Below are 25560 nucleotides of genomic sequence, written 5' to 3'. Positions count from 1 at the left end.
GGCGCTCAACGCCGAGTGGAAGGCGAGCACATGTGAACCCGTTTTCCTGGTGCTGCTAGGGCCATATACTGAAACTGAGCGCAGAACTAACTTTTACTGAAGAATCTGCCCTTTAATGCACATCAGGGCGAACACGAAATTTCTAATATGAAGTACTCACTGACGATCCAAAGACGTTTCAGTATGTACGCGTCGGTACCACCGGGGCAGTGCCTAAGTATTGTAAAGTGAAGGTCGACAGTTTGAGCCTCACGGGAAGTATTTCATTGGCTTCCCACGAGTGCGTGATGCACAGCGTGGCTGTTGCTAGGAAACGGCCTTATTTGCCGTTGGCCAATATCTAGTTTTCTTTGCATCAATGTGAAAATGTTCCTATTACTAAATACAGTTTTGCTAGTTACAGTTCAAACTAGAAACGACGGAAGAAAGCGGTCCAACGCGCCACATTGCTTCCCGAAAGGGAGGGTGCATTTTCTACGCCATGTCTGACATTGCGTCTTAAATTTTCTAAAACTGACATAATTCCATCCTACCGAAAAAAGAAACAGATTTCGCAGTGAGGTTCTTTGAGATATTGCTAGAGATGGAAGTCTCTGGAGCTCTTGCCTCGCACGTCAGATTGGCCGAGCGGGTCTAAGGCGCCAGATTTAAGCTCTGGTTCCCGCAAGGGAGCGTGGGTTCGAACCCCACATCTGACAAAGCATTTTAAACATTCTGAAACTAACATACTCCCTTGATCTTACAGAACAAGTAAATTATGCAGGAACACGCCGCAGATTTTACTAGAGACGACAGTGACAGCCCGAGCGGTCGAAAAGAAATAGCGGAACATACTTTTCCTGCGTCGAGGTTTAGCTCTTCTCACGGACGTTTCCGTTGTTGTTGTGCTGTGGCTCTGGGTTCCAAGCGACAGCGAGAAAACCTCAACAGCAACGCATACGTGTTTAAATGAATCTTAAGGCCTTAATAAAGATAGATGAAACGGTGGTTCAGGTGCTGGAGTTCTGAAGCGGCCGTATTGCGTGGGCAGTATGCTCACTAAGTTAATGTGTCATGCTAACAACGGGAAGGCTATGGGTTACATCCCACCAAGGGATATTCCATATTGCTTCCCTAAAAGGCAGCGCGAGAGACTGCCAGGCAAATCCCAAGTGATCTGTACAAGGACTGAGATGTCCGCACGTCTGGAAACGTTCTCGCCGACTTGTGTGCCACGCTGACGACGCGGGTTCTCGTCCGATCACCGAAGTTAAGCAGCGTTTTTGCGTGCTTAGTACACGGCTCAGTGGCTAACTAGGAAGTCTGCGTGCTGTTGGAATCTTTTATTTTGCCTTTTCCCTTAGTTTTCGGTGTTGCTGCGCGGTAATGATACGGTCCAGCACGCTGACCCCTCTCTTGCCTCTCGGGACGCAAATTCGCGAACCTGCGGCCACAGTCAAATGAAAGGGTCCGTTGTGCGTTTGTCGAGTTGGTCTCTCCCAGTCGTTTCTAGCGCCCTTCCTCTACATATACGACCATTTGCAAGCGTCAGCTTTCGCGTCAGCCGAGCAAAGTCGAGACAAGTCGACACATGGGGACACACGATGCTGTGAATCGCAATCCGCACTAGCCTACGCGGAGCGGGACGAGGGGCGAAGGAAAACCATTCGTAACACGACAGTTCGGAAATTCGACGATCGCGAGCGTTGGAAACACTCTCCTGGGTAAAGAAGACAACTTCGGTGCGGTGTCCGGGTTTCGAACCCGGATCAGCTACTTGGGAAGCAACCATGCTGACCGACACAGCACCACCGCCTTCTGCTACGCGCTGCTTGCGCCGTGATGTGTCGCCTTCCCTCCTGGCGCCAGAGGCCGAAGGCAATCTCGCTGTAGGCGCTCAACGCCGAGTGGAAGGCGAGCACATGTGAACCCGTTTTCCCTGGTGCTGCTAGGGCCATATACTGAAACTGAGCGCAGAACTAACTTTTACTGAAGAATCTGCCCTTTAATGCACATCAGGGCGAACACGAAATTTCTAATATGAAGTACTCACTGACGATCCAAAGACGTTTCAGTATGTACGCGTCGGTACCACCGGGGCAGTGCCTAAGTATTGTAAAGTGAAGGTCGACAGTTTGAGCCTCACGGGAAGTATTTCATTGGCTTCCCACGAGTGCGTGATGCACAGCGTGGCTGTTGCTAGGAAACGGCCTTATTTGCCGTTGGCCAATATCTAGTTTTCTTTGCATCAATGTGAAAATGTTCCTATTACTAAATACAGTTTTGCTAGTTACAGTTCAAACTAGAAACGACGGAAGAAAGCGGTCCAACGCGCCACATTGCTTCCCGAAAGGGAGGGTGCATTTTCTACGCCATGTCTGACATTGCGTCTTAAATTTTCTAAAACTGACATAATTCCATCCTACCGAAAAAAGAAACAGATTTCGCAGTGAGGTTCTTTGAGATATTGCTAGAGATGGAAGTCTCTGGAGCTCTTGCCTCGCACGTCAGATTGGCCGAGCGGTCTAAGGCGCCAGATTTAAGCTCTGGTTCCCGCAAGGGAGCGTGGGTTCGAACCCCACATCTGACAAAGCATTTAAACATTCTGAAACTAACATACTCCCTTGATCTTACAGAACAAGTAAATTATGCAGGAACACGCCGCAGATTTTACTAGAGACGACAGTGACAGCCCGAGCGGTCGAAAAGAAATAGCGGAACATACTTTTCCTGCGTCGAGGTTTAGCTCTTCTCACGGACGTTTCCGTTGTTGTTGTGCTGTGGCTCTGGGTTCCAAGCGACAGCGAGAAAACCTCAACAGCAACGCATACGTGTTTAAATGAATCTTAAGGCCTTAATAAAGATAGATGAAACGGTGGTTCAGGTGCTGGAGTTCTGAAGCGGCCGTATTGCGTGGGCAGTATGCTCACTAAGTTAATGTGTCATGCTAACAACGGGAAGGCTATGGGTTACATCCCACCAAGGGATATTCCATATTGCTTCCCTAAAAGGCAGCGCGAGAGACTGCCAGGCAAATCCCAAGTGATCTGTACAAGGACTGAGATGTCCGCACGTCTGGAAACGTTCTCGCCGACTTGTGTGCCACGCTGACGACGCGGGTTCTCGTCCGATCACCGAAGTTAAGCAGCGTTTTTGCGTGCTTAGTACACGGCTCAGTGGCTAACTAGGAAGTCTGCGTGCTGTTGGAATCTTTTATTTTGCCTTTTCCCTTAGTTTTCGGTGTTGCTGCGCGGTAATGATACGGTCCAGCACGCTGACCCCTCTCTTGCCTCTCGGGACGCAAATTCGCGAACCTGCGGCCACAGTCAAATGAAAGGGTCCGTTGTGCGTTTGTCGAGTTGGTCTCTCCCAGTCGTTTCTAGCGCCCTTCCTCTACATATACGACCATTTGCAAGCGTCAGCTTTCGCGTCAGCCGAGCAAAGTCGAGACAAGTCGACACATGGGGACACACGATGCTGTGAATCGCAATCCGCACTAGCCTACGCGGAGCGGGGACGAGGGGCGAAGGAAAACCATTCGTAACACGACAGTTCGGAAATTCGACGATCGCGAGCGTTGGAAACACTCTCCTGGGTAAAGAAGACAACTTCGGTGCGGTGTCCGGGTTTCGAACCCGGATCAGCTACTTGGGAAGCAACCATGCTGACCGACACAGCACCACCGCCTTCTGCTACGCGCTGCTTGCGCCGTGATGTGTCGCCTTCCCTCCTGGCGCCAGAGGCCGAAGGCAATCTCGCTGTAGGCGCTCAACGCCGAGTGGAAGGCGAGCACATGTGAACCCGTTTTCCTGGTGCTGCTAGGGCCATATACTGAAACTGAGCGCAGAACTAACTTTTACTGAAGAATCTGCCCTTTAATGCACATCAGGGCGAACACGAAATTTCTAATATGAAGTACTCACTGACGATCCAAAGACGTTTCAGTATGTACGCGTCGGTACCACCGGGGCAGTGCCTAAGTATTGTAAAGTGAAGGTCGACAGTTTGAGCCTCACGGGAAGTATTTCATTGGCTTCCCACGAGTGCGTGATGCACAGCGTGGCTGTTGCTAGGAAACGGCCTTATTTGCCGTTGGCCAATATCTAGTTTTCTTTGCATCAATGTGAAAATGTTCCTATTACTAAATACAGTTTTGCTAGTTACAGTTCAAACTAGAAACGACGGAAGAAAGCGGTCCAACGCGCCACATTGCTTCCCGAAAGGGAGGGTGCATTTTCTACGCCATGTCTGACATTGCGTCTTAAATTTTCTAAAACTGACATAATTCCATCCTACCGAAAAAAGAAACAGATTTCGCAGTGAGGTTCTTTGAGATATTGCTAGAGATGGAAGTCTCTGGAGCTCTTGCCTCGCACGTCAGATTGGCCGAGCGGTCTAAGGCGCCAGATTTAAGCTCTGGTTCCCGCAAGGGAGCGTGGGTTCGAACCCCACATCTGACAAAGCATTTTAAACATTCTGAAACTAACATACTCCCTTGATCTTACAGAACAAGTAAATTATGCAGGAACACGCCGCAGATTTTACTAGAGACGACAGTGACAGCCCGAGCGGTCGAAAAGAAATAGCGGAACATACTTTTCCTGCGTCGAGTTTAGCTCTTCTCACGGACGTTTCCGTTGTTGTTGTGCTGTGGCTCTGGGTTCCAAGCGACAGCGAGAAAACCTCAACAGCAACGCATACGTGTTTAAATGAATCTTAAGGCCTTAATAAAGATAGATGAAACGGTGGTTCAGGTGCTGGAGTTCTGAAGCGGCCGTATTGCGTGGGCAGTATGCTCACTAAGTTAATGTGTCATGCTAACAACGGGAAGGCTATGGGTTACATCCCACCAAGGGATATTCCATATTGCTTCCCTAAAAGGCAGCGCGAGAGACTGCCAGGCAAATCCCAAGTGATCTGTACAAGGACTGAGATGTCCGCACGTCTGGAAACGTTCTCGCCGACTTGTGTGCCACGCTGACGACGCGGGTTCTCGTCCGATCACCGAAGTTAAGCAGCGTTTTTGCGTGCTTAGTACACGGCTCAGTGGCTAACTAGGAAGTCTGCGTGCTGTTGGAATCTTTTATTTTGCCTTTTCCCTTAGTTTTCGGTGTTGCTGCGCGGTAATGATACGGTCCAGCACGCTGACCCCCTCTCTTGCCTCTCGGGACGCAAATTCGCGAACCTGCGGCCACAGTCAAATGAAAGGGTCCGTTGTGCGTTTGTCGAGTTGGTCTCTCCCAGTCGTTTCTAGCGCCCTTCCTCTACATATACGACCATTTGCAAGCGTCAGCTTTCGCGTCAGCCGAGCAAAGTCGAGACAAGTCGACACATGGGGACACACGATGCTGTGAATCGCAATCCGCACTAGCCTACGCGGAGCGGGACGAGGGGCGAAGGAAAACCATTCGTAACACGACAGTTCGGAAATTCGACGATCGCGAGCGTTGGAAACACTCTCCTGGGTAAAGAAGACAACTTCGGTGCGGTGTCCGGGTTTCGAACCCGGATCAGCTACTTGGGAAGCAACCATGCTGACCGACACAGCACCACCGCCTTCTGCTACGCGCTGCTTGCGCCGTGATGTGTCGCCTTCCCTCCTGGCGCCAGAGGCCGAAGGCAATCTCGCTGTAGGCGCTCAACGCCGAGTGGAAGGCGAGCACATGTGAACCCGTTTTCCTGGTGCTGCTAGGGCCATATACTGAAACTGAGCGCAGAACTAACTTTTACTGAAGAATCTGCCCTTTAATGCACATCAGGGCGAACACGAAATTTCTAATATGAAGTACTCACTGACGATCCAAAGACGTTTCAGTATGTACGCGTCGGTACCACCGGGGCAGTGCCTAATTATTGTAAAGTGAAGGTCGACAGTTTGAGCCTCACGGGAAGTATTTCATTGGCTTCCCACGAGTGCGTGATGCACAGCGTGGCTGTTGCTAGGAAACGGCCTTATTTGCCGTTGGCCAATATCTAGTTTTCTTTGCATCAATGTGAAAATGTTCCTATTACTAAATACAGTTTTGCTAGTTACAGTTCAAACTAGAAACGACGGAAGAAAGCGGTCCAACGCGCCACATTGCTTCCCGAAAGGGAGGGTGCATTTTCTACGCCATGTCTGACATTGCGTCTTAAATTTTCTAAAACTGACATAATTCCATCCTACCGAAAAAAGAAACAGATTTCGCAGTGAGGTTCTTTGAGATATTGCTAGAGATGGAAGTCTCTGGAGCTCTTGCCTCGCACGTCAGATTGGCCGAGCGGTCTAAGGCGCCAGATTTAAGCTCTGGTTCCCGCAAGGGAGCGTGGGTTCGAACCCCACATCTGACAAAGCATTTTAAACATTCTGAAACTAACATACTCCCTTGATCTTACAGAACAAGTAAATTATGCAGGAACACGCCGCAGATTTTACTAGAGACGACAGTGACAGCCCGAGCGGTCGAAAAGAAATAGCGGAACATACTTTTCCTGCGTCGAGGTTTAGCTCTTCTCACGGACGTTTCCGTTGTTGTTGTGCTGTGGCTCTGGGTTCCAAGCGACAGCGAGAAAACCTCAACAGCAACGCATACGTGTTTAAATGAATCTTAAGGCCTTAATAAAGATAGATGAAACGGTGGTTCAGGTGCTGGAGTTCTGAAGCGGCCGTATTGCGTGGGCAGTATGCTCACTAAGTTAATGTGTCATGCTAACAACGGGAAGGCTATGGGTTACATCCCACCAAGGGATATTCCATATTGCTTCCCTAAAAGGCAGCGCGAGAGACTGCCAGGCAAATCCCAAGTGATCTGTACAAGGACTGAGATGTCCGCACGTCTGGAAACGTTCTCGCCGACTTGTGTGCCACGCTGACGACGCGGGTTCTCGTCCGATCACCGAAGTTAAGCAGCGTTTTTGCGTGCTTAGTACACGGCTCAGTGGCTAACTAGGAAGTCTGCGTGCTGTTGGAATCTTTTATTTTGCCTTTTCCCTTAGTTTTCGGTGTTGCTGCGCGGTAATGATACGGTCCAGCACGCTGACCCCTCTCTTGCCTCTCGGGACGCAAATTCGCGAACCTGCGGCCACAGTCAAATGAAAGGGTCCGTTGTGCGTTTGTCGAGTTGGTCTCTCCCAGTCGTTTCTAGCGCCCTTCCTCTACATATACGACCATTTGCAAGCGTCAGCTTTCGCGTCAGCCGAGCAAAGTCGAGACAAGTCGACACATGGGGACACACGATGCTGTGAATCGCAATCCGCACTAGCCTACGCGGAGCGGGACGAGGGGCGAAGGAAAACCATTCGTAACACGACAGTTCGGAAATTCGACGATCGCGAGCGTTGGAAACACTCTCCTGGGTAAAGAAGACAACTTCGGTGCGGTGTCCGGGTTTCGAACCCGGATCAGCTACTTGGGAAGCAACCATGCTGACCGACACAGCACCACCGCCTTCTGCTACGCGCTGCTTGCGCCGTGATGTGTCGCCTTCCCTCCTGGCGCCAGAGGCCGAAGGCAATCTCGCTGTAGGCGCTCAACGCCGAGTGGAAGGCGAGCACATGTGAACCCGTTTTCCTGGTGCTGCTAGGGCCATATACTGAAACTGAGCGCAGAACTAACTTTTACTGAAGAATCTGCCCTTTAATGCACATCAGGGCGAACACGAAATTTCTAATATGAAGTACTCACTGACGATCCAAAGACGTTTCAGTATGTACGCGTCGGTACCACCGGGGCAGTGCCTAAGTATTGTAAAGTGAAGGTCGACAGTTTGAGCCTCACGGGAAGTATTTCATTGGCTTCCCACGAGTGCGTGATGCACAGCGTGGCTGTTGCTAGGAAACGGCCTTATTTGCCGTTGGCCAATATCTAGTTTTCTTTGCATCAATGTGAAAATGTTCCTATTACTAAATACAGTTTTGCTAGTTACAGTTCAAACTAGAAACGACGGAAGAAAGCGGTCCAACGCGCCACATTGCTTCCCGAAAGGGAGGGTGCATTTTCTACGCCATGTCTGACATTGCGTCTTAAATTTTCTAAAACTGACATAATTCCATCCTACCGAAAAAAGAAACAGATTTCGCAGTGAGGTTCTTTGAGATATTGCTAGAGATGGAAGTCTCTGGAGCTCTTGCCTCGCACGTCAGATTGGCCGAGCGGTCTAAGGCGCCAGATTTAAGCTCTGGTTCCCGCAAGGGAGCGTGGGTTCGAACCCCACATCTGACAAAGCATTTTAAACATTCTGAAACTAACATACTCCCTTGATCTTACAGAACAAGTAAATTATGCAGGAACACGCCGCAGATTTTACTAGAGACGACAGTGACAGCCCGAGCGGTCGAAAAGAAATAGCGGAACATACTTTTCCTGCGTCGAGGTTTAGCTCTTCTCACGGACGTTTCCGTTGTTGTTGTGCTGTGGCTCTGGGTTCCAAGCGACAGCGAGAAAACCTCAACAGCAACGCATACGTGTTTAAATGAATCTTAAGGCCTTAATAAAGATAGATGAAACGGTGGTTCAGGTGCTGGAGTTCTGAAGCGGCCGTATTGCGTGGGCAGTATGCTCACTAAGTTAATGTGTCATGCTAACAACGGGAAGGCTATGGGTTACATCCCACCAAGGGATATTCCATATTGCTTCCCTAAAAGGCAGCGCGAGAGACTGCCAGGCAAATCCCAAGTGATCTGTACAAGGACTGAGATGTCCGCACGTCTGGAAACGTTCTCGCCGACTTGTGTGCCACGCTGACGACGCGGGTTCTCGTCCGATCACCGAAGTTAAGCAGCGTTTTTGCGTGCTTAGTACACGGCTCAGTGGCTAACTAGGAAGTCTGCGTGCTGTTGGAATCTTTTATTTTGCCTTTTCCCTTAGTTTTCGGTGTTGCTGCGCGGTAATGATACGGTCCAGCACGCTGACCCCTCTCTTGCCTCTCGGGACGCAAATTCGCGAACCTGCGGCCACAGTCAAATGAAAGGGTCCGTTGTGCGTTTGTCGAGTTGGTCTCTCCCAGTCGTTTCTAGCGCCCTTCCTCTACATATACGACCATTTGCAAGCGTCAGCTTTCGCGTCAGCCGAGCAAAGTCGAGACAAGTCGACACATGGGGACACACGATGCTGTGAATCGCAATCCGCACTAGCCTACGCGGAGCGGGACGAGGGGCGAAGGAAAACCATTCGTAACACGACAGTTCGGAAATTCGACGATCGCGAGCGTTGGAAACACTCTCCTGGGTAAAGAAGACAACTTCGGTGCGGTGTCCGGGTTTCGAACCCGGATCAGCTACTTGGGAAGCAACCATGCTGACCGACACAGCACCACCGCCTTCTGCTACGCGCTGCTTGCGCCGTGATGTGTCGCCTTCCCTCCTGGCGCCAGAGGCCGAAGGCAATCTCGCTGTAGGCGCTCAACGCCGAGTGGAAGGCGAGCACATGTGAACCCGTTTTCCTGGTGCTGCTAGGGCCATATACTGAAACTGAGCGCAGAACTAACTTTTACTGAAGAATCTGCCCTTTAATGCACATCAGGGCGAACACGAAATTTCTAATATGAAGTACTCACTGACGATCCAAAGACGTTTCAGTATGTACGCGTCGGTACCACCGGGGCAGTGCCTAATTATTGTAAAGTGAAGGTCGACAGTTTGAGCCTCACGGGAAGTATTTCATTGGCTTCCCACGAGTGCGTGATGCACAGCGTGGCTGTTGCTAGGAAACGGCCTTATTTGCCGTTGGCCAATATCTAGTTTTCTTTGCATCAATGTGAAAATGTTCCTATTACTAAATACAGTTTTGCTAGTTACAGTTCAAACTAGAAACGACGGAAGAAAGCGGTCCAACGCGCCACATTGCTTCCCGAAAGGGAGGGTGCATTTTCTACGCCATGTCTGACATTGCGTCTTAAATTTTCTAAAACTGACATAATTCCATCCTACCGAAAAAAGAAACAGATTTCGCAGTGAGGTTCTTTGAGATATTGCTAGAGATGGAAGTCTCTGGAGCTCTTGCCTCGCACGTCAGATTGGCCGAGCGGTCTAAGGCGCCAGATTTAAGCTCTGGTTCCCGCAAGGGAGCGTGGGTTCGAACCCCACATCTGACAAAGCATTTTAAACATTCTGAAACTAACATACTCCCTTGATCTTACAGAACAAGTAAATTATGCAGGAACACGCCGCAGATTTTACTAGAGACGACAGTGACAGCCCGAGCGGTCGAAAAGAAATAGCGGAACATACTTTTCCTGCGTCGAGGTTTAGCTCTTCTCACGGACGTTTCCGTTGTTGTTGTGCTGTGGCTCTGGGTTCCAAGCGACAGCGAGAAAACCTCAACAGCAACGCATACGTGTTTAAATGAATCTTAAGGCCTTAATAAAGATAGATGAAACGGTGGTTCAGGTGCTGGAGTTCTGAAGCGGCCGTATTGCGTGGGCAGTATGCTCACTAAGTTAATGTGTCATGCTAACAACGGGAAGGCTATGGGTTACATCCCACCAAGGGATATTCCATATTGCTTCCCTAAAAGGCAGCGCGAGAGACTGCCAGGCAAATCCCAAGTGATCTGTACAAGGACTGAGATGTCCGCACGTCTGGAAACGTTCTCGCCGACTTGTGTGCCACGCTGACGACGCGGGTTCTCGTCCGATCACCGAAGTTAAGCAGCGTTTTTGCGTGCTTAGTACACGGCTCAGTGGCTAACTAGGAAGTCTGCGTGCTGTTGGAATCTTTTATTTTGCCTTTTCCCTTAGTTTTCGGTGTTGCTGCGCGGTAATGATACGGTCCAGCACGCTGACCCCTCTCTTGCCTCTCGGGACGCAAATTCGCGAACCTGCGGCCACAGTCAAATGAAAGGGTCCGTTGTGCGTTTGTCGAGTTGGTCTCTCCCAGTCGTTTCTAGCGCCCTTCCTCTACATATACGACCATTTGCAAGCGTCAGCTTTCGCGTCAGCCGAGCAAAGTCGAGACAAGTCGACACATGGGGACACACGATGCTGTGAATCGCAATCCGCACTAGCCTACGCGGAGCGGGACGAGGGGCGAAGGAAAACCATTCGTAACACGACAGTTCGGAAATTCGACGATCGCGAGCGTTGGAAACACTCTCCTGGGTAAAGAAGACAACTTCCGTGCGGTGTCCGGGTTTCGAACCCGGATCAGCTACTTGGGAAGCAACCATGCTGACCGACACAGCACCACCGCCTTCTGCTACGCGCTGCTTGCGCCGTGATGTGTCGCCTTCCCTCCTGGCGCCAGAGGCCGAAGGCAATCTCGCTGTAGGCGCTCAACGCCGAGTGGAAGGCGAGCACATGTGAACCCGTTTTCCTGGTGCTGCTAGGGCCATATACTGAAACTGAGCGCAGAACTAACTTTTACTGAAGAATCTGCCCTTTAATGCACATCAGGGCGAACACGAAATTTCTAATATGAAGTACTCACTGACGATCCAAAGACGTTTCAGTATGTACGCGTCGGTACCACCGGGGCAGTGCCTAATTATTGTAAAGTGAAGGTCGACAGTTTGAGCCTCACGGGAAGTATTTCATTGGCTTCCCACGAGTGCGTGATGCACAGCGTGGCTGTTGCTAGGAAACGGCCTTATTTGCCGTTGGCCAATATCTAGTTTTCTTTGCATCAATGTGAAAATGTTCCTATTACTAAATACAGTTTTGCTAGTTACAGTTCAAACTAGAAACGACGGAAGAAAGCGGTCCAACGCGCCACATTGCTTCCCGAAAGGGAGGGTGCATTTTCTACGCCATGTCTGACATTGCGTCTTAAATTTTCTAAAACTGACATAATTCCATCCTACCGAAAAAAGAAACAGATTTCGCAGTGAGGTTCTTTGAGATATTGCTAGAGATGGAAGTCTCTGGAGCTCTTGCCTCGCACGTCAGATTGGCCGAGCGGTCTAAGGCGCCAGATTTAAGCTCTGGTTCCCGCAAGGGAGCGTGGGTTCGAACCCCACATCTGACAAAGCATTTTAAACATTCTGAAACTAACATACTCCCTTGATCTTACAGAACAAGTAAATTATGCAGGAACACGCCGCAGATTTTACTAGAGACGACAGTGACAGCCCGAGCGGTCGAAAAGAAATAGCGGAACATACTTTTCCTGCGTCGAGGTTTAGCTCTTCTCACGGACGTTTCCGTTGTTGTTGTGCTGTGGCTCTGGGTTCCAAGCGACAGCGAGAAAACCTCAACAGCAACGCATACGTGTTTAAATGAATCTTAAGGCCTTAATAAAGATAGATGAAACGGTGGTTCAGGTGCTGGAGTTCTGAAGCGGCCGTATTGCGTGGGCAGTATGCTCACTAAGTTAATGTGTCATGCTAACAACGGGAAGGCTATGGGTTACATCCCACCAAGGGATATTCCATATTGCTTCCCTAAAAGGCAGCGCGAGAGACTGCCAGGCAAATCCCAAGTGATCTGTACAAGGACTGAGATGTCCGCACGTCTGGAAACGTTCTCGCCGACTTGTGTGCCACGCTGACGACGCGGGTTCTCGTCCGATCACCGAAGTTAAGCAGCGTTTTTGCGTGCTTAGTACACGGCTCAGTGGCTAACTAGGAAGTCTGCGTGCTGTTGGAATCTTTTATTTTGCCTTTTCCCTTAGTTTTCGGTGTTGCTGCGCGGTAATGATACGGTCCAGCACGCTGACCCCTCTCTTGCCTCTCGGGACGCAAATTCGCGAACCTGCGGCCACAGTCAAATGAAAGGGTCCGTTGTGCGTTTGTCGAGTTGGTCTCTCCCAGTCGTTTCTAGCGCCCTTCCTCTACATATACGACCATTTGCAAGCGTCAGCTTTCGCGTCAGCCGAGCAAAGTCGAGACAAGTCGACACATGGGGACACACGATGCTGTGAATCGCAATCCGCACTAGCCTACGCGGAGCGGGACGAGGGGCGAAGGAAAACCATTCGTAACACGACAGTTCGGAAATTCGACGATCGCGAGCGTTGGAAACACTCTCCTGGGTAAAGAAGACAACTTCCGTGCGGTGTCCGGGTTTCGAACCCGGATCAGCTACTTGGGAAGCAACCATGCTGACCGACACAGCACCACCGCCTTCTGCTACGCGCTGCTTGCGCCGTGATGTGTCGCCTTCCCTCCTGGCGCCAGAGGCCGAAGGCAATCTCGCTGTAGGCGCTCAACGCCGAGTGGAAGGCGAGCACATGTGAACCCGTTTTCCTGGTGCTGCTAGGGCCATATACTGAAACTGAGCGCAGAACTAACTTTTACTGAAGAATCTGCCCTTTAATGCACATCAGGGCGAACACGAAATTTCTAATATGAAGTACTCACTGACGATCCAAAGACGTTTCAGTATGTACGCGTCGGTACCACCGGGGCAGTGCCTAATTATTGTAAAGTGAAGGTCGACAGTTTGAGCCTCACGGGAAGTATTTCATTGGCTTCCCACGAGTGCGTGATGCACAGCGTGGCTGTTGCTAGGAAACGGCCTTATTTGCCGTTGGCCAATATCTAGTTTTCTTTGCATCAATGTGAAAATGTTCCTATTACTAAATACAGTTTTGCTAGTTACAGTTCAAACTAGAAACGACGGAAGAAAGCGGTCCAACGCGCCACATTGCTTCCCGAAAGGGAGGGTGCATTTTCTACGCCATGTCTGACATTGCGTCTTAAATTTTCTAAAACTGACATAATTCCATCCTACCGAAAAAAGAAACAGATTTCGCAGTGAGGTTCTTTGAGATATTGCTAGAGATGGAAGTCTCTGGAGCTCTTGCCTCGCACGTCAGATTGGCCGAGCGGTCTAAGGCGCCAGATTTAAGCTCTGGTTCCCGCAAGGGAGCGTGGGTTCGAACCCCACATCTGACAAAGCATTTTAAACATTCTGAAACTAACATACTCCCTTGATCTTACAGAACAAGTAAATTATGCAGGAACACGCCGCAGATTTTACTAGAGACGACAGTGACAGCCCGAGCGGTCGAAAAGAAATAGCGGAACATACTTTTCCTGCGTCGAGGTTTAGCTCTTCTCACGGACGTTTCCGTTGTTGTTGTGCTGTGGCTCTGGGTTCCAAGCGACAGCGAGAAAACCTCAACAGCAACGCATACGTGTTTAAATGAATCTTAAGGCCTTAATAAAGATAGATGAAACGGTGGTTCAGGTGCTGGAGTTCTGAAGCGGCCGTATTGCGTGGGCAGTATGCTCACTAAGTTAATGTGTCATGCTAACAACGGGAAGGCTATGGGTTACATCCCACCAAGGGATATTCCATATTGCTTCCCTAAAAGGCAGCGCGAGAGACTGCCAGGCAAATCCCAAGTGATCTGTACAAGGACTGAGATGTCCGCACGTCTGGAAACGTTCTCGCCGACTTGTGTGCCACGCTGACGACGCGGGTTCTCGTCCGATCACCGAAGTTAAGCAGCGTTTTTGCGTGCTTAGTACACGGCTCAGTGGCTAACTAGGAAGTCTGCGTGCTGTTGGAATCTTTTATTTTGCCTTTTCCCTTAGTTTTCGGTGTTGCTGCGCGGTAATGATACGGTCCAGCACGCTGACCCCTCTCTTGCCTCTCGGGACGCAAATTCGCGAACCTGCGGCCACAGTCAAATGAAAGGGTCCGTTGTGCGTTTGTCGAGTTGGTCTCTCCCAGTCGTTTCTAGCGCCCTTCCTCTACATATACGACCATTTGCAAGCGTCAGCTTTCGCGTCAGCCGAGCAAAGTCGAGACAAGTCGACACATGGGGACACACGATGCTGTGAATCGCAATCCGCACTAGCCTACGCGGAGCGGGACGAGGGGCGAAGGAAAACCATTCGTAACACGACAGTTCGGAAATTCGACGATCGCGAGCGTTGGAAACACTCTCCTGGGTAAAGAAGACAACTTCGGTGCGGTGTCCGGGTTTCGAACCCGGATCAGCTACTTGGGAAGCAACCATGCTGACCGACACAGCACCACCGCCTTCTGCTACGCGCTGCTTGCGCCGTGATGTGTCGCCTTCCCTCCTGGCGCCAGAGGCCGAAGGCAATCTCGCTGTAGGCGCTCAACGCCGAGTGGAAGGCGAGCACATGTGAACCCGTTTTCCTGGTGCTGCTAGGGCCATATACTGAAACTGAGCGCAGAACTAACTTTTACTGAAGAATCTGCCCTTTAATGCACATCAGGGCGAACACGAAATTTCTAATATGAAGTACTCACTGACGATCCAAAGACGTTTCAGTATGTACGCGTCGGTACCACCGGGGCAGTGCCTAAGTATTGTAAAGTGAAGGTCGACAGTTTGAGCCTCACGGGAAGTATTTCATTGGCTTCCCACGAGTGCGTGATGCACAGCGTGGCTGTTGCTAGGAAACGGCCTTATTTGCCGTTGGCCAATATCTAGTTTTCTTTGCATCAATGTGAAAATGTTCCTATTACTAAATACAGTTTTGCTAGTTACAGTTCAAACTAGAAACGACGGAAGAAAGCGGTCCAACGCGCCACATTGCTTCCCGAAAGGGAGGGTGCATTTTCTACGCCATGTCTGACATTGCGTCTTAAATTTTCTAAAACTGACATAATTCCATCCTACCGAAAAAAGAAACAGATTTCGCAGTGAGGTTCTTTGAGATATTGCTAGAGATGGAAGTCTCTGGAGCTCTTGCCTCGCACGTCAGATTGGCCGAGCGGTCTAAGGCGCCAGATTTAAGCTCTGGTTCCCGCAAGGGAGCGTGGGTTCGAACCCCACATCTGACAAAGCATTTTAAACATTCTGAAACTAACATACTCCCTTGATCTTACAGAACAAGTAAATTATGCAGGAACACGCCGCAGATTTTACTAGAGACGACAGTGACAGCCCGAGCGGTCGAAAAGAAATAGCGGAACATACTTTTCCTGCGTCGAGGTTTAGCTCTTCTCACGGACGTTTCCGTTGTTGTTGTGCTGTGGCTCTGGGTTCCAAGCGACAGCGAGAAAACCTCAACAGCAACGCATACGTGTTTAAATGAATCTTAAGGCCTTAATAAAGATAGATGAAACGGTGGTTCAGGTGCTGGAGTTCTGAAGCGGCCGTATTGCGTGGGCAGTATGCTCACTAAGTTAATGTGTCATGCTAACAACGGGAAGGCTATGGGTTACATCCCACCAAGGGATATTCCATATTGCTTCCCTAAAAGGCAGCGCGAGAGACTGCCAGGCAAATCCCAAGTGATCTGTACAAGGACTGAGATGTCCGCACGTCTGGAAACGTTCTCGCCGACTTGTGTGCCACGCTGACGACGCGGGTTCTCGTCCGATCACCGAAGTTAAGCAGCGTTTTTGCGTGCTTAGTACACGGCTCAGTGGCTAACTAGGAAGTCTGCGTGCTGTTGGAATCTTTTATTTTGCCTTTTCCCTTAGTTTTCGGTGTTGCTGCGCGGTAATGATACGGTCCAGCACGCTGACCCCTCTCTTGCCTCTCGGGACGCAAATTCGCGAACCTGCGGCCACAGTCAAATGAAAGGGTCCGTTGTGCGTTTGTCGAGTTGGTCTCTCCCAGTCGTTTCTAGCGCCCTTCCTCTACATATACGACCATTTGCAAGCGTCAGCTTTCGCGTCAGCCGAGCAAAGTCGAGACAAGTCGACACATGGGGACACACGATGCTGTGAATCGCAATCCGCACTAGCCTACGCGGAGCGGGACGAGGGGCGAAGGAAAACCATTCGTAACACGACAGTTCGGAAATTCGACGATCGCGAGCGTTGGAAACACTCTCCTGGGTAAAGAAGACAACTTCGGTGCGGTGTCCGGGTTTCGAACCCGGATCAGCTACTTGGGAAGCAACCATGCTGACCGACACAGCACCACCGCCTTCTGCTACGCGCTGCTTGCGCCGTGATGTGTCGCCTTCCCTCCTGGCGCCAGAGGCCGAAGGCAATCTCGCTGTAGGCGCTCAACGCCGAGTGGAAGGCGAGCACATGTGAACCCGTTTTCCTGGTGCTGCTAGGGCCATATACTGAAACTGAGCGCAGAACTAACTTTTACTGAAGAATCTGCCCTTTAATGCACATCAGGGCGAACACGAAATTTCTAATATGAAGTACTCACTGACGATCCAAAGACGTTTCAGTATGTACGCGTCGGTACCACCGGGGCAGTGCCTAAGTATTGTAAAGTGAAGGTCGACAGTTTGAGCCTCACGGGAAGTATTTCATTGGCTTCCCACGAGTGCGTGATGCACAGCGTGGCTGTTGCTAGGAAACGGCCTTATTTGCCGTTGGCCAATATCTAGTTTTCTTTGCATCAATGTGAAAATGTTCCTATTACTAAATACAGTTTTGCTAGTTACAGTTCAAACTAGAAACGACGGAAGAAAGCGGTCCAACGCGCCACATTGCTTCCCGAAAGGGAGGGTGCATTTTCTACGCCATGTCTGACATTGCGTCTTAAATTTTCTAAAACTGACATAATTCCATCCTACCGAAAAAAGAAACAGATTTCGCAGTGAGGTTCTTTGAGATATTGCTAGAGATGGAAGTCTCTGGAGCTCTTGCCTCGCACGTCAGATTGGCCGAGCGGTCTAAGGCGCCAGATTTAAGCTCTGGTTCCCGCAAGGGAGCGTGGGTTCGAACCCCACATCTGACAAAGCATTTTAAACATTCTGAAACTAACATACTCCCTTGATCTTACAGAACAAGTAAATTATGCAGGAACACGCCGCAGATTTTACTAGAGACGACAGTGACAGCCCGAGCGGTCGAAAAGAAATAGCGGAACATACTTTTCCTGCGTCGAGGTTTAGCTCTTCTCACGGACGTTTCCGTTGTTGTTGTGCTGTGGCTCTGGGTTCCAAGCGACAGCGAGAAAACCTCAACAGCAACGCATACGTGTTTAAATGAATCTTAAGGCCTTAATAAAGATAGATGAAACGGTGGTTCAGGTGCTGGAGTTCTGAAGCGGCCGTATTGCGTGGGCAGTATGCTCACTAAGTTAATGTGTCATGCTAACAACGGGAAGGCTATGGGTTACATCCCACCAAGGGATATTCCATATTGCTTCCCTAAAAGGCAGCGCGAGAGACTGCCAGGCAAATCCCAAGTGATCTGTACAAGGACTGAGATGTCCGCACGTCTGGAAACGTTCTCGCCGACTTGTGTGCCACGCTGACGACGCGGGTTCTCGTCCGATCACCGAAGTTAAGCAGCGTTTTTGCGTGCTTAGTACACGGCTCAGTGGCTAACTAGGAAGTCTGCGTGCTGTTGGAATCTTTTATTTTGCCTTTTCCCTTAGTTTTCGGTGTTGCTGCGCGGTAATGATACGGTCCAGCACGCTGACCCCTCTCTTGCCTCTCGGGACGCAAATTCGCGAACCTGCGGCCACAGTCAAATGAAAGGGTCCGTTGTGCGTTTGTCGAGTTGGTCTCTCCCAGTCGTTTCTAGCGCCCTTCCTCTACATATACGACCATTTGCAAGCGTCAGCTTTCGCGTCAGCCGAGCAAAGTCGAGACAAGTCGACACATGGGGACACACGATGCTGTGAATCGCAATCCGCACTAGCCTACGCGGAGCGGGACGAGGGGCGAAGGAAAACCATTCGTAACACGACAGTTCGGAAATTCGACGATCGCGAGCGTTGGAAACACTCTCCTGGGTAAAGAAGACAACTTCGGTGCGGTGTCCGGGTTTCGAACCCGGATCAGCTACTTGGGAAGCAACCATGCTGACCGACACAGCACCACCGCCTTCTGCTACGCGCTGCTTGCGCCGTGATGTGTCGCCTTCCCTCCTGGCGCCAGAGGCCGAAGGCAATCTCGCTGTAGGCGCTCAACGCCGAGTGGAAGGCGAGCACATGTGAACCCGTTTTCCTGGTGCTGCTAGGGCCATATACTGAAACTGAGCGCAGAACTAACTTTTACTGAAGAATCTGCCCTTTAATGCACATCAGGGCGAACACGAAATTTCTAATATGAAGTACTCACTGACGATCCAAAGACGTTTCAGTATGTACGCGTCGGTACCACCGGGGCAGTGCCTAAGTATTGTAAAGTGAAGGTCGACAGTTTGAGCCTCACGGGAAGTATTTCATTGGCTTCCCACGAGTGCGTGATGCACAGCGTGGCTGTTGCTAGGAAACGGCCTTATTTGCCGTTGGCCAATATCTAGTTTTCTTTGCATCAATGTGAAAATGTTCCTATTACTAAATACAGTTTTGCTAGTTACAGTTCAAACTAGAAACGACGGAAGAAAGCGGTCCAACGCGCCACATTGCTTCCCGAAAGGGAGGGTGCATTTTCTACGCCATGTCTGACATTGCGTCTTAAATTTTCTAAAACTGACATAATTCCATCCTACCGAAAAAAGAAACAGATTTCGCAGTGAGGTTCTTTGAGATATTGCTAGAGATGGAAGTCTCTGGAGCTCTTGCCTCGCACGTCAGATTGGCCGAGCGGTCTAAGGCGCCAGATTTAAGCTCTGGTTCCCGCAAGGGAGCGTGGGTTCGAACCCCACATCTGACAAAGCATTTTAAACATTCTGAAACTAACATACTCCCTTGATCTTACAGAACAAGTAAATTATGCAGGAACACGCCGCAGATTTTACTAGAGACGACAGTGACAGCCCGAGCGGTCGAAAAGAAATAGCGGAACATACTTTTCCTGCGTCGAGGTTTAGCTCTTCTCACGGACGTTTCCGTTGTTGTTGTGCTGTGGCTCTGGGTTCCAAGCGACAGCGAGAAAACCTCAACAGCAACGCATACGTGTTTAAATGAATCTTAAGGCCTTAATAAAGATAGATGAAACGGTGGTTCAGGTGCTGGAGTTCTGAAGCGGCCGTATTGCGTGGGCAGCATGCTCACTAAGTTAATGTGTCATGCTAACAACGGGAAGGCTATGGGTTACATCCCACCAAGGGATATTCCATATTGCTTCCCTAAAAGGCAGCGCGAGAGACTGCCAGGCAAATCCCAAGTGATCTGTACAAGGACTGAGATGTCCGCACGTCTGGAAACGTTCTCGCCGACTTGTGTGCCACGCTGACGACGCGGGTTCTCGTCCGATCACCGAAGTTAAGCAGCGTTTTTGCGTGCTTAGTACACGGCTCAGTGGCTAACTAGGAAGTCTGCGTGCTGTTGGAATCTTTTATTTTGCCTTTTCCCTTAGTTTTCGGTGTTGCTGCGCGGTAATGATACGGTCCAGCACGCTGACCCCTCTCTTGCCTCTCGGGACGCAAATTCGCGAACCTGCGGCCACAGTCAAATGAAAGGGTCCGTTGTGCGTTTGTCGAGTTGGTCTCTCCCAGTCGTTTCTAGCGCCCTTCCTCTACATATACGACCATTTGCAAGCGTCAGCTTTCGCGTCAGCCGAGCAAAGTCGAGACAAGTCGACACATGGGGACACACGATGCTGTGAATCGCAATCCGCACTAGCCTACGCGGAGCGGGACGAGGGGCGAAGGAAAACCATTCGTAACACGACAGTTCGGAAATTCGACGATCGCGAGCGTTGGAAACACTCTCCTGGGTAAAGAAGACAACTTCGGTGCGGTGTCCGGGTTTCGAACCCGGATCAGCTACTTGGGAAGCAACCATGCTGACCGACACAGCACCACCGCCTTCTGCTACGCGCTGCTTGCGCCGTGATGTGTCGCCTTCCCTCCTGGCGCCAGAGGCCGAAGGCAATCTCGCTGTAGGCGCTCAACGCCGAGTGGAAGGCGAGCACATGTGAACCCGTTTTCCTGGTGCTGCTAGGGCCATATACTGAAACTGAGCGCAGAACTAACTTTTACTGAAGAATCTGCCCTTTAATGCACATCAGGGCGAACACGAAATTTCTAATATGAAGTACTCACTGACGATCCAAAGACGTTTCAGTATGTACGCGTCGGTACCACCGGGGCAGTGCCTAAGTATTGTAAAGTGAAGGTCGACAGTTTGAGCCTCACGGGAAGTATTTCATTGGCTTCCCACGAGTGCGTGATGCACAGCGTGGCTGTTGCTAGGAAACGGCCTTATTTGCCGTTGGCCAATATCTAGTTTTCTTTGCATCAATGTGAAAATGTTCCTATTACTAAATACAGTTTTGCTAGTTACAGTTCAAACTAGAAACGACGGAAGAAAGCGGTCCAACGCGCCACATTGCTTCCCGAAAGGGAGGGTGCATTTTCTACGCCATGTCTGACATTGCGTCTTAAATTTTCTAAAACTGACATAATTCCATCCTACCGAAAAAAGAAACAGATTTCGCAGTGAGGTTCTTTGAGATATTGCTAGAGATGGAAGTCTCTGGAGCTCTTGCCTCGCACGTCAGATTGGCCGAGCGGTCTAAGGCGCCAGATTTAAGCTCTGGTTCCCGCAAGGGAGCGTGGGTTCGAACCCCACATCTGACAAAGCATTTTAAACATTCTGAAACTAACATACTCCCTTGATCTTACAGAACAAGTAAATTATGCAGGAACACGCCGCAGATTTTACTAGAGACGACAGTGACAGCCCGAGCGGTCGAAAAGAAATAGCGGAACATACTTTTCCTGCGTCGAGGTTTAGCTCTTCTCACGGACGTTTCCGTTGTTGTTGTGCTGTGGCTCTGGGTTCCAAGCGACAGCGAGAAAACCTCAACAGCAACGCATACGTGTTTAAATGAATCGTAAGGCCTTAATAAAGACAGATGAAACGGTGGCTCAGGTGCTGGAGTTCTGAAGCGGCCGTCTTGCGTGGGCAGTAAGCTCACTAAGTTAGTGTGTCATGCTAACAATGGGAAGGCTATGGGTTACATCCCACCAAGGGATATTCCATATTGCTTCCCTAAAAGGCAGCGCGAGAGACTGCCAGGAAAATCCCAAGTGATCTGTACAAGGACTGAGATGTCCGCACGTCTGGAAACGTTCTCGCCGACTTGTGTGCCACGCTGACGACACGGGTTCTCGTCCGATCACCGAAGTTAAGCAGCGGTTTTGCGTGCTTAGTACACGGCTCGGTGGCTAACTAGGAAGTCTGCGTGCTGTTGGATTCTTTAATTTTGCCTTTTCCCTTAGTTTTCGGTGTTGCTGCGCGGTAATGATACGGTCCAGCACGCTGACCCCTGTCTTGCCTCGCGGGACGCAAATTCGCGAACCTGCGGCCACAGTCAAATGAAAGGGCCCGTTGTGCGTTTGTCGAGTTGGTCTCTCCCAGTCGTTCCTAGCGCCTGTCCTCTACATATACGCCCATTTGCAAGCGTCAGCTTTCGCGTCAGCCGAGCAAAGTCGAGACAAGTCGACACATGGGGACACACGATGCTGTGAATCGCAATCCGCACTAACCTACGCGGAGCGGGACGAGGGGCGAAGGAAAACCATTCGTAACACGACTGTTCGGAAATTCGACGATCGCGAGCATTGGAAACACTCTCCTGAGTAATGAAGACAACTTCCGTGCGGTGTCCGGGTTTCGAACCCGGATCAGCTACTTGGGAAGCAACCATGCTGACCGACACACCACCACCGCCTTCTGCTACGCGCTGCTTGCGCCGTGATGTGTCGCCTTCCCTCCTGGCGCCAGAGGCCGAAGGCAATCTCGCTGTAGGCGCTCAACGCCGAGTGGAAGGCGAGTAAATCTGAACCCGTTTTCCTGGTGCTGCTAGGGCCATATACTGAAACTGAGCGCAGAACTAACTTTTACTGAAGAATCTGCCCTTTAATGCACATCAGGGCGAACACGAAATTTCTAATATGAAGTACTCACTGACGATCCAAAGACGTTTCAGTATGTACGCGTCGGTACCACCGGGGCAGTGCCTAAGTATTGTAAAGTGAAGGTCGACAGTTTGAGCCTCACGGGAAGTATTTCATTGGCTTCCCACGAGTGCGTAATGCACAGCGTGGCTGTTGCTAGGAAACGGCCTTATTTGCCGTTGGCTAATATCTAGTTTTCTTTGCATCAATGTGAAAATGTTCCTATTATTAAATACAGTTTTGCTAGTTACAGTTCAAACTAGAAACGACGGAAGGAAGCGGTCCAACGCGCCACATTGCTTCCCGAAAGGGAGGGTGCATTTCCTACGCCATGTCTGACATTGCGTCTTAAATTTTCTAAAAGTGACATAATTCCATCCTACCGAAAAAAGAAACAGATTTCGCAGTGAGGTTCTTTGAGATATTGCTAGAGATGGAAGTCTCTGGATCTCTTGCCTTGCACGTCAGATTGCCCGAGCGGTCTAAGGCGCCATATTTAAGCTCTGGTTCCCGTAAGGCAGCGTGAGTTCGAACCCCACATCTGACAATGCATTTTAAACATTCTGAAACCAACATACTCCCTTGATGTTACGGAACAAGTAAATTATGCAGGAACACGCCATGCAGATTTTACTAGAGACGACAGTGACACCCCGAGCGGTCGAAAAGAAATAGCGGAACATACTTTTCCTGCGTCGAGGCTTAGCTCTTCTCACGGACGTTTCCGTTGTTGTTGTGCTGTGGCTCTGGGTTCCAAGCGACAGCGAGAAAACCTCAACAGCAACGCATACGTGTTTAAATGAATCGTAAGGCCTTAATAAAGACAGATGAAACGGTGGCTCAGGTGCTGGAGTTCTGAAGCGGCCGTCTTGCGTGGGCAGTAAGCTCACTAAGTTAGTGTGTCATGCTAACAATGGGAAGGCTATGGGTTACATCCCACCAAGGGATATTCCATATTGCTTCCCTAAAAGGCAGCGCGAGAGACTGCCAGGAAAATCCCAAGTGATCTGTACAAGGACTGAGATGTCCGCACGTCTGGAAACGTTCTCGCCGACTTGTGTGCCACGCTGACGACACGGGTTCTCGTCCGATCACCGAAGTTAAGCAGCGGTTTTGCGTGCTTAGTACACGGCTCGGTGGCTAACTAGGAAGTCTGCGTGCTGTTGGATTCTTTAATTTTGCCTTTTCCCTTAGTTTTCGGTGTTGCTGCGCGGTAATGATACGGTCCAGCACGCTGACCCCTGTCTTGCCTCGCGGGACGCAAATTCGCGAACCTGCGGCCACAGTCAAATGAAAGGGCCCGTTGTGCGTTTGTCGAGTTGGTCTCTCCCAGTCGTTCCTAGCGCCTGTCCTCTACATATACGCCCATTTGCAAGCGTCAGCTTTCGCGTCAGCCGAGCAAAGTCGAGACAAGTCGACACATGGGGACACACGATGCTGTGAATCGCAATCCGCACTAGCCTACGCGGAGCGGGACGAGGGGCGAAGGAAAACCATTCGTAACACGACTGTTCGGAAATTCGACGATCGCGAGCATTGGAAACACTCTCCTGAGTAATGAAGACAACTTCCGTGCGGTGTCCGGGTTTCGAACCCGGATCAGCTACTTGGGAAGCAACCATGCTGACCGACACACCACCACCGCCTTCTGCTACGCGCTGCTTGCGCCGTGATGTGTCGCCTTCCCTCCTGGCGCCAGAGGCCGAAGGCAATCTCGCTGTAGGCGCTCAACGCCGAGTGGAAGGCGAGTAAATCTGAACCCGTTTTCCTGGTGCTGCTAGGGCCATATACTGAAACTGAGCGCAGAACTAACTTTTACTGAAGAATCTGCCCTTTAATGCACATCAGGGCGAACACGAAATTTCTAATATGAAGTACTCACTGACGATCCAAAGACGTTTCAGTATGTACGCGTCGGTACCACCGGGGCAGTGCCTAAGTATTGTAAAGTGAAGGTCGACAGTTTGAGCCTCACGGGAAGTATTTCATTGGCTTCCCACGAGTGCGTAATGCACAGCGTGGCTGTTGCTAGGAAACGGCCTTATTTGCCGTTGGCTAATATCTAGTTTTCTTTGCATCAATGTGAAAATGTTCCTATTATTAAATACAGTTTTGCTAGTTACAGTTCAAACTAGAAACGACGGAAGGAAGCGGTCCAACGCGCCACATTGCTTCCCGAAAGGGAGGGTGCATTTCCTACGCCATGTCTGACATTGCGTCTTAAATTTTCTAAAAGTGACATAATTCCATCCTACCGAAAAAAGAAACAGATTTCGCAGTGAGGTTCTTTGAGATATTGCTAGAGATGGAAGTCTCTGGATCTCTTGCCTTGCACGTCAGATTGCCCGAGCGGTCTAAGGCGCCATATTTAAGCTCTGGTTCCCGTAAGGCAGCGTGAGTTCGAACCCCACATCTGACAATGCATTTTAAACATTCTGAAACCAACATACTCCCTTGATGTTACGGAACAAGTAAATTATGCAGGAACACGCCATGCAGATTTTACTAGAGACGACAGTGACACCCCGAGCGGTCGAAAAGAAATAGCGGAACATACTTTTCCTGCGTCGAGGCTTAGCTCTTCTCACGGACGTTTCCGTTGTTGTTGTGCTGTGGCTCTGGGTTCCAAGCGACAGCGAGAAAACCTCAACAGCAACGCATACGTGTTTAAATGAATCGTAAGGCCTTAATAAAGACAGATGAAACGGTGGCTCAGGTGCTGGAGTTCTGAAGCGGCCGTCTTGCGTGGGCAGTAAGCTCACTAAGTTAGTGTGTCATGCTAACAATGGGAAGGCTATGGGTTACATCCCACCAAGGGATATTCCATATTGCTTCCCTAAAAGGCAGCGCGAGAGACTGCCAGGAAAATCCCAAGTGATCTGTACAAGGACTGAGATGTCCGCACGTCTGGAAACGTTCTCGCCGACTTGTGTGCCACGCTGACGACACGGGTTCTCGTCCGATCACC

The 25560-nt window shown here is 50.1% G+C and overlaps 12 non-coding genes across 12 annotated transcripts; all 12 read left to right on the top strand.

Moving 5' to 3' along the window:
• Positions 1–613: 613 nt before the first annotated feature.
• On the top strand, positions 614–698 carry Trnal-uaa (transfer RNA leucine (anticodon UAA)). Its single transcript has one exon. It is a non-coding gene; the product is annotated as a tRNA-Leu (tRNA).
• Positions 699–2485: 1787 nt separating this feature from the next.
• Trnal-uaa (transfer RNA leucine (anticodon UAA)) lies at positions 2486–2569 on the top strand. The gene has a single exon. It is a non-coding gene; the product is annotated as a tRNA-Leu (tRNA).
• Positions 2570–4355: 1786 nt separating this feature from the next.
• Positions 4356–4439, top strand: Trnal-uaa (transfer RNA leucine (anticodon UAA)). Its single transcript has one exon. It is a non-coding gene; the product is annotated as a tRNA-Leu (tRNA).
• Positions 4440–6225: 1786 nt separating this feature from the next.
• On the top strand, positions 6226–6309 carry Trnal-uaa (transfer RNA leucine (anticodon UAA)). Its single transcript has one exon. It is a non-coding gene; the product is annotated as a tRNA-Leu (tRNA).
• Positions 6310–8095: 1786 nt separating this feature from the next.
• Trnal-uaa (transfer RNA leucine (anticodon UAA)) lies at positions 8096–8179 on the top strand. Its single transcript has one exon. It is a non-coding gene; the product is annotated as a tRNA-Leu (tRNA).
• Positions 8180–9965: 1786 nt separating this feature from the next.
• Trnal-uaa (transfer RNA leucine (anticodon UAA)) lies at positions 9966–10049 on the top strand. The gene has a single exon. It is a non-coding gene; the product is annotated as a tRNA-Leu (tRNA).
• Positions 10050–11835: 1786 nt separating this feature from the next.
• On the top strand, positions 11836–11919 carry Trnal-uaa (transfer RNA leucine (anticodon UAA)). Its single transcript has one exon. It is a non-coding gene; the product is annotated as a tRNA-Leu (tRNA).
• A 1786-nt stretch (positions 11920–13705) lies between these two features.
• On the top strand, positions 13706–13789 carry Trnal-uaa (transfer RNA leucine (anticodon UAA)). The gene has a single exon. It is a non-coding gene; the product is annotated as a tRNA-Leu (tRNA).
• A 1786-nt stretch (positions 13790–15575) lies between these two features.
• Trnal-uaa (transfer RNA leucine (anticodon UAA)) lies at positions 15576–15659 on the top strand. Its single transcript has one exon. It is a non-coding gene; the product is annotated as a tRNA-Leu (tRNA).
• Positions 15660–17445: 1786 nt separating this feature from the next.
• Positions 17446–17529, top strand: Trnal-uaa (transfer RNA leucine (anticodon UAA)). Its single transcript has one exon. It is a non-coding gene; the product is annotated as a tRNA-Leu (tRNA).
• Positions 17530–19315: 1786 nt separating this feature from the next.
• Trnal-uaa (transfer RNA leucine (anticodon UAA)) lies at positions 19316–19399 on the top strand. The gene has a single exon. It is a non-coding gene; the product is annotated as a tRNA-Leu (tRNA).
• Positions 19400–21185: 1786 nt separating this feature from the next.
• Trnal-uaa (transfer RNA leucine (anticodon UAA)) lies at positions 21186–21269 on the top strand. The gene has a single exon. It is a non-coding gene; the product is annotated as a tRNA-Leu (tRNA).
• The last annotated feature ends 4291 nt before the right edge of the window (positions 21270–25560 follow it).

The sequence above is a fragment of the Schistocerca serialis genome, unplaced genomic scaffold, assembly GCF_023864345.2.
Source record: "Schistocerca serialis cubense isolate TAMUIC-IGC-003099 unplaced genomic scaffold, iqSchSeri2.2 HiC_scaffold_1359, whole genome shotgun sequence".
Taxonomy (NCBI): Eukaryota; Metazoa; Arthropoda; class Insecta; order Orthoptera; family Acrididae; genus Schistocerca; species Schistocerca serialis.
This window is presented reverse-complemented; position numbering and strand designations above follow the sequence as displayed.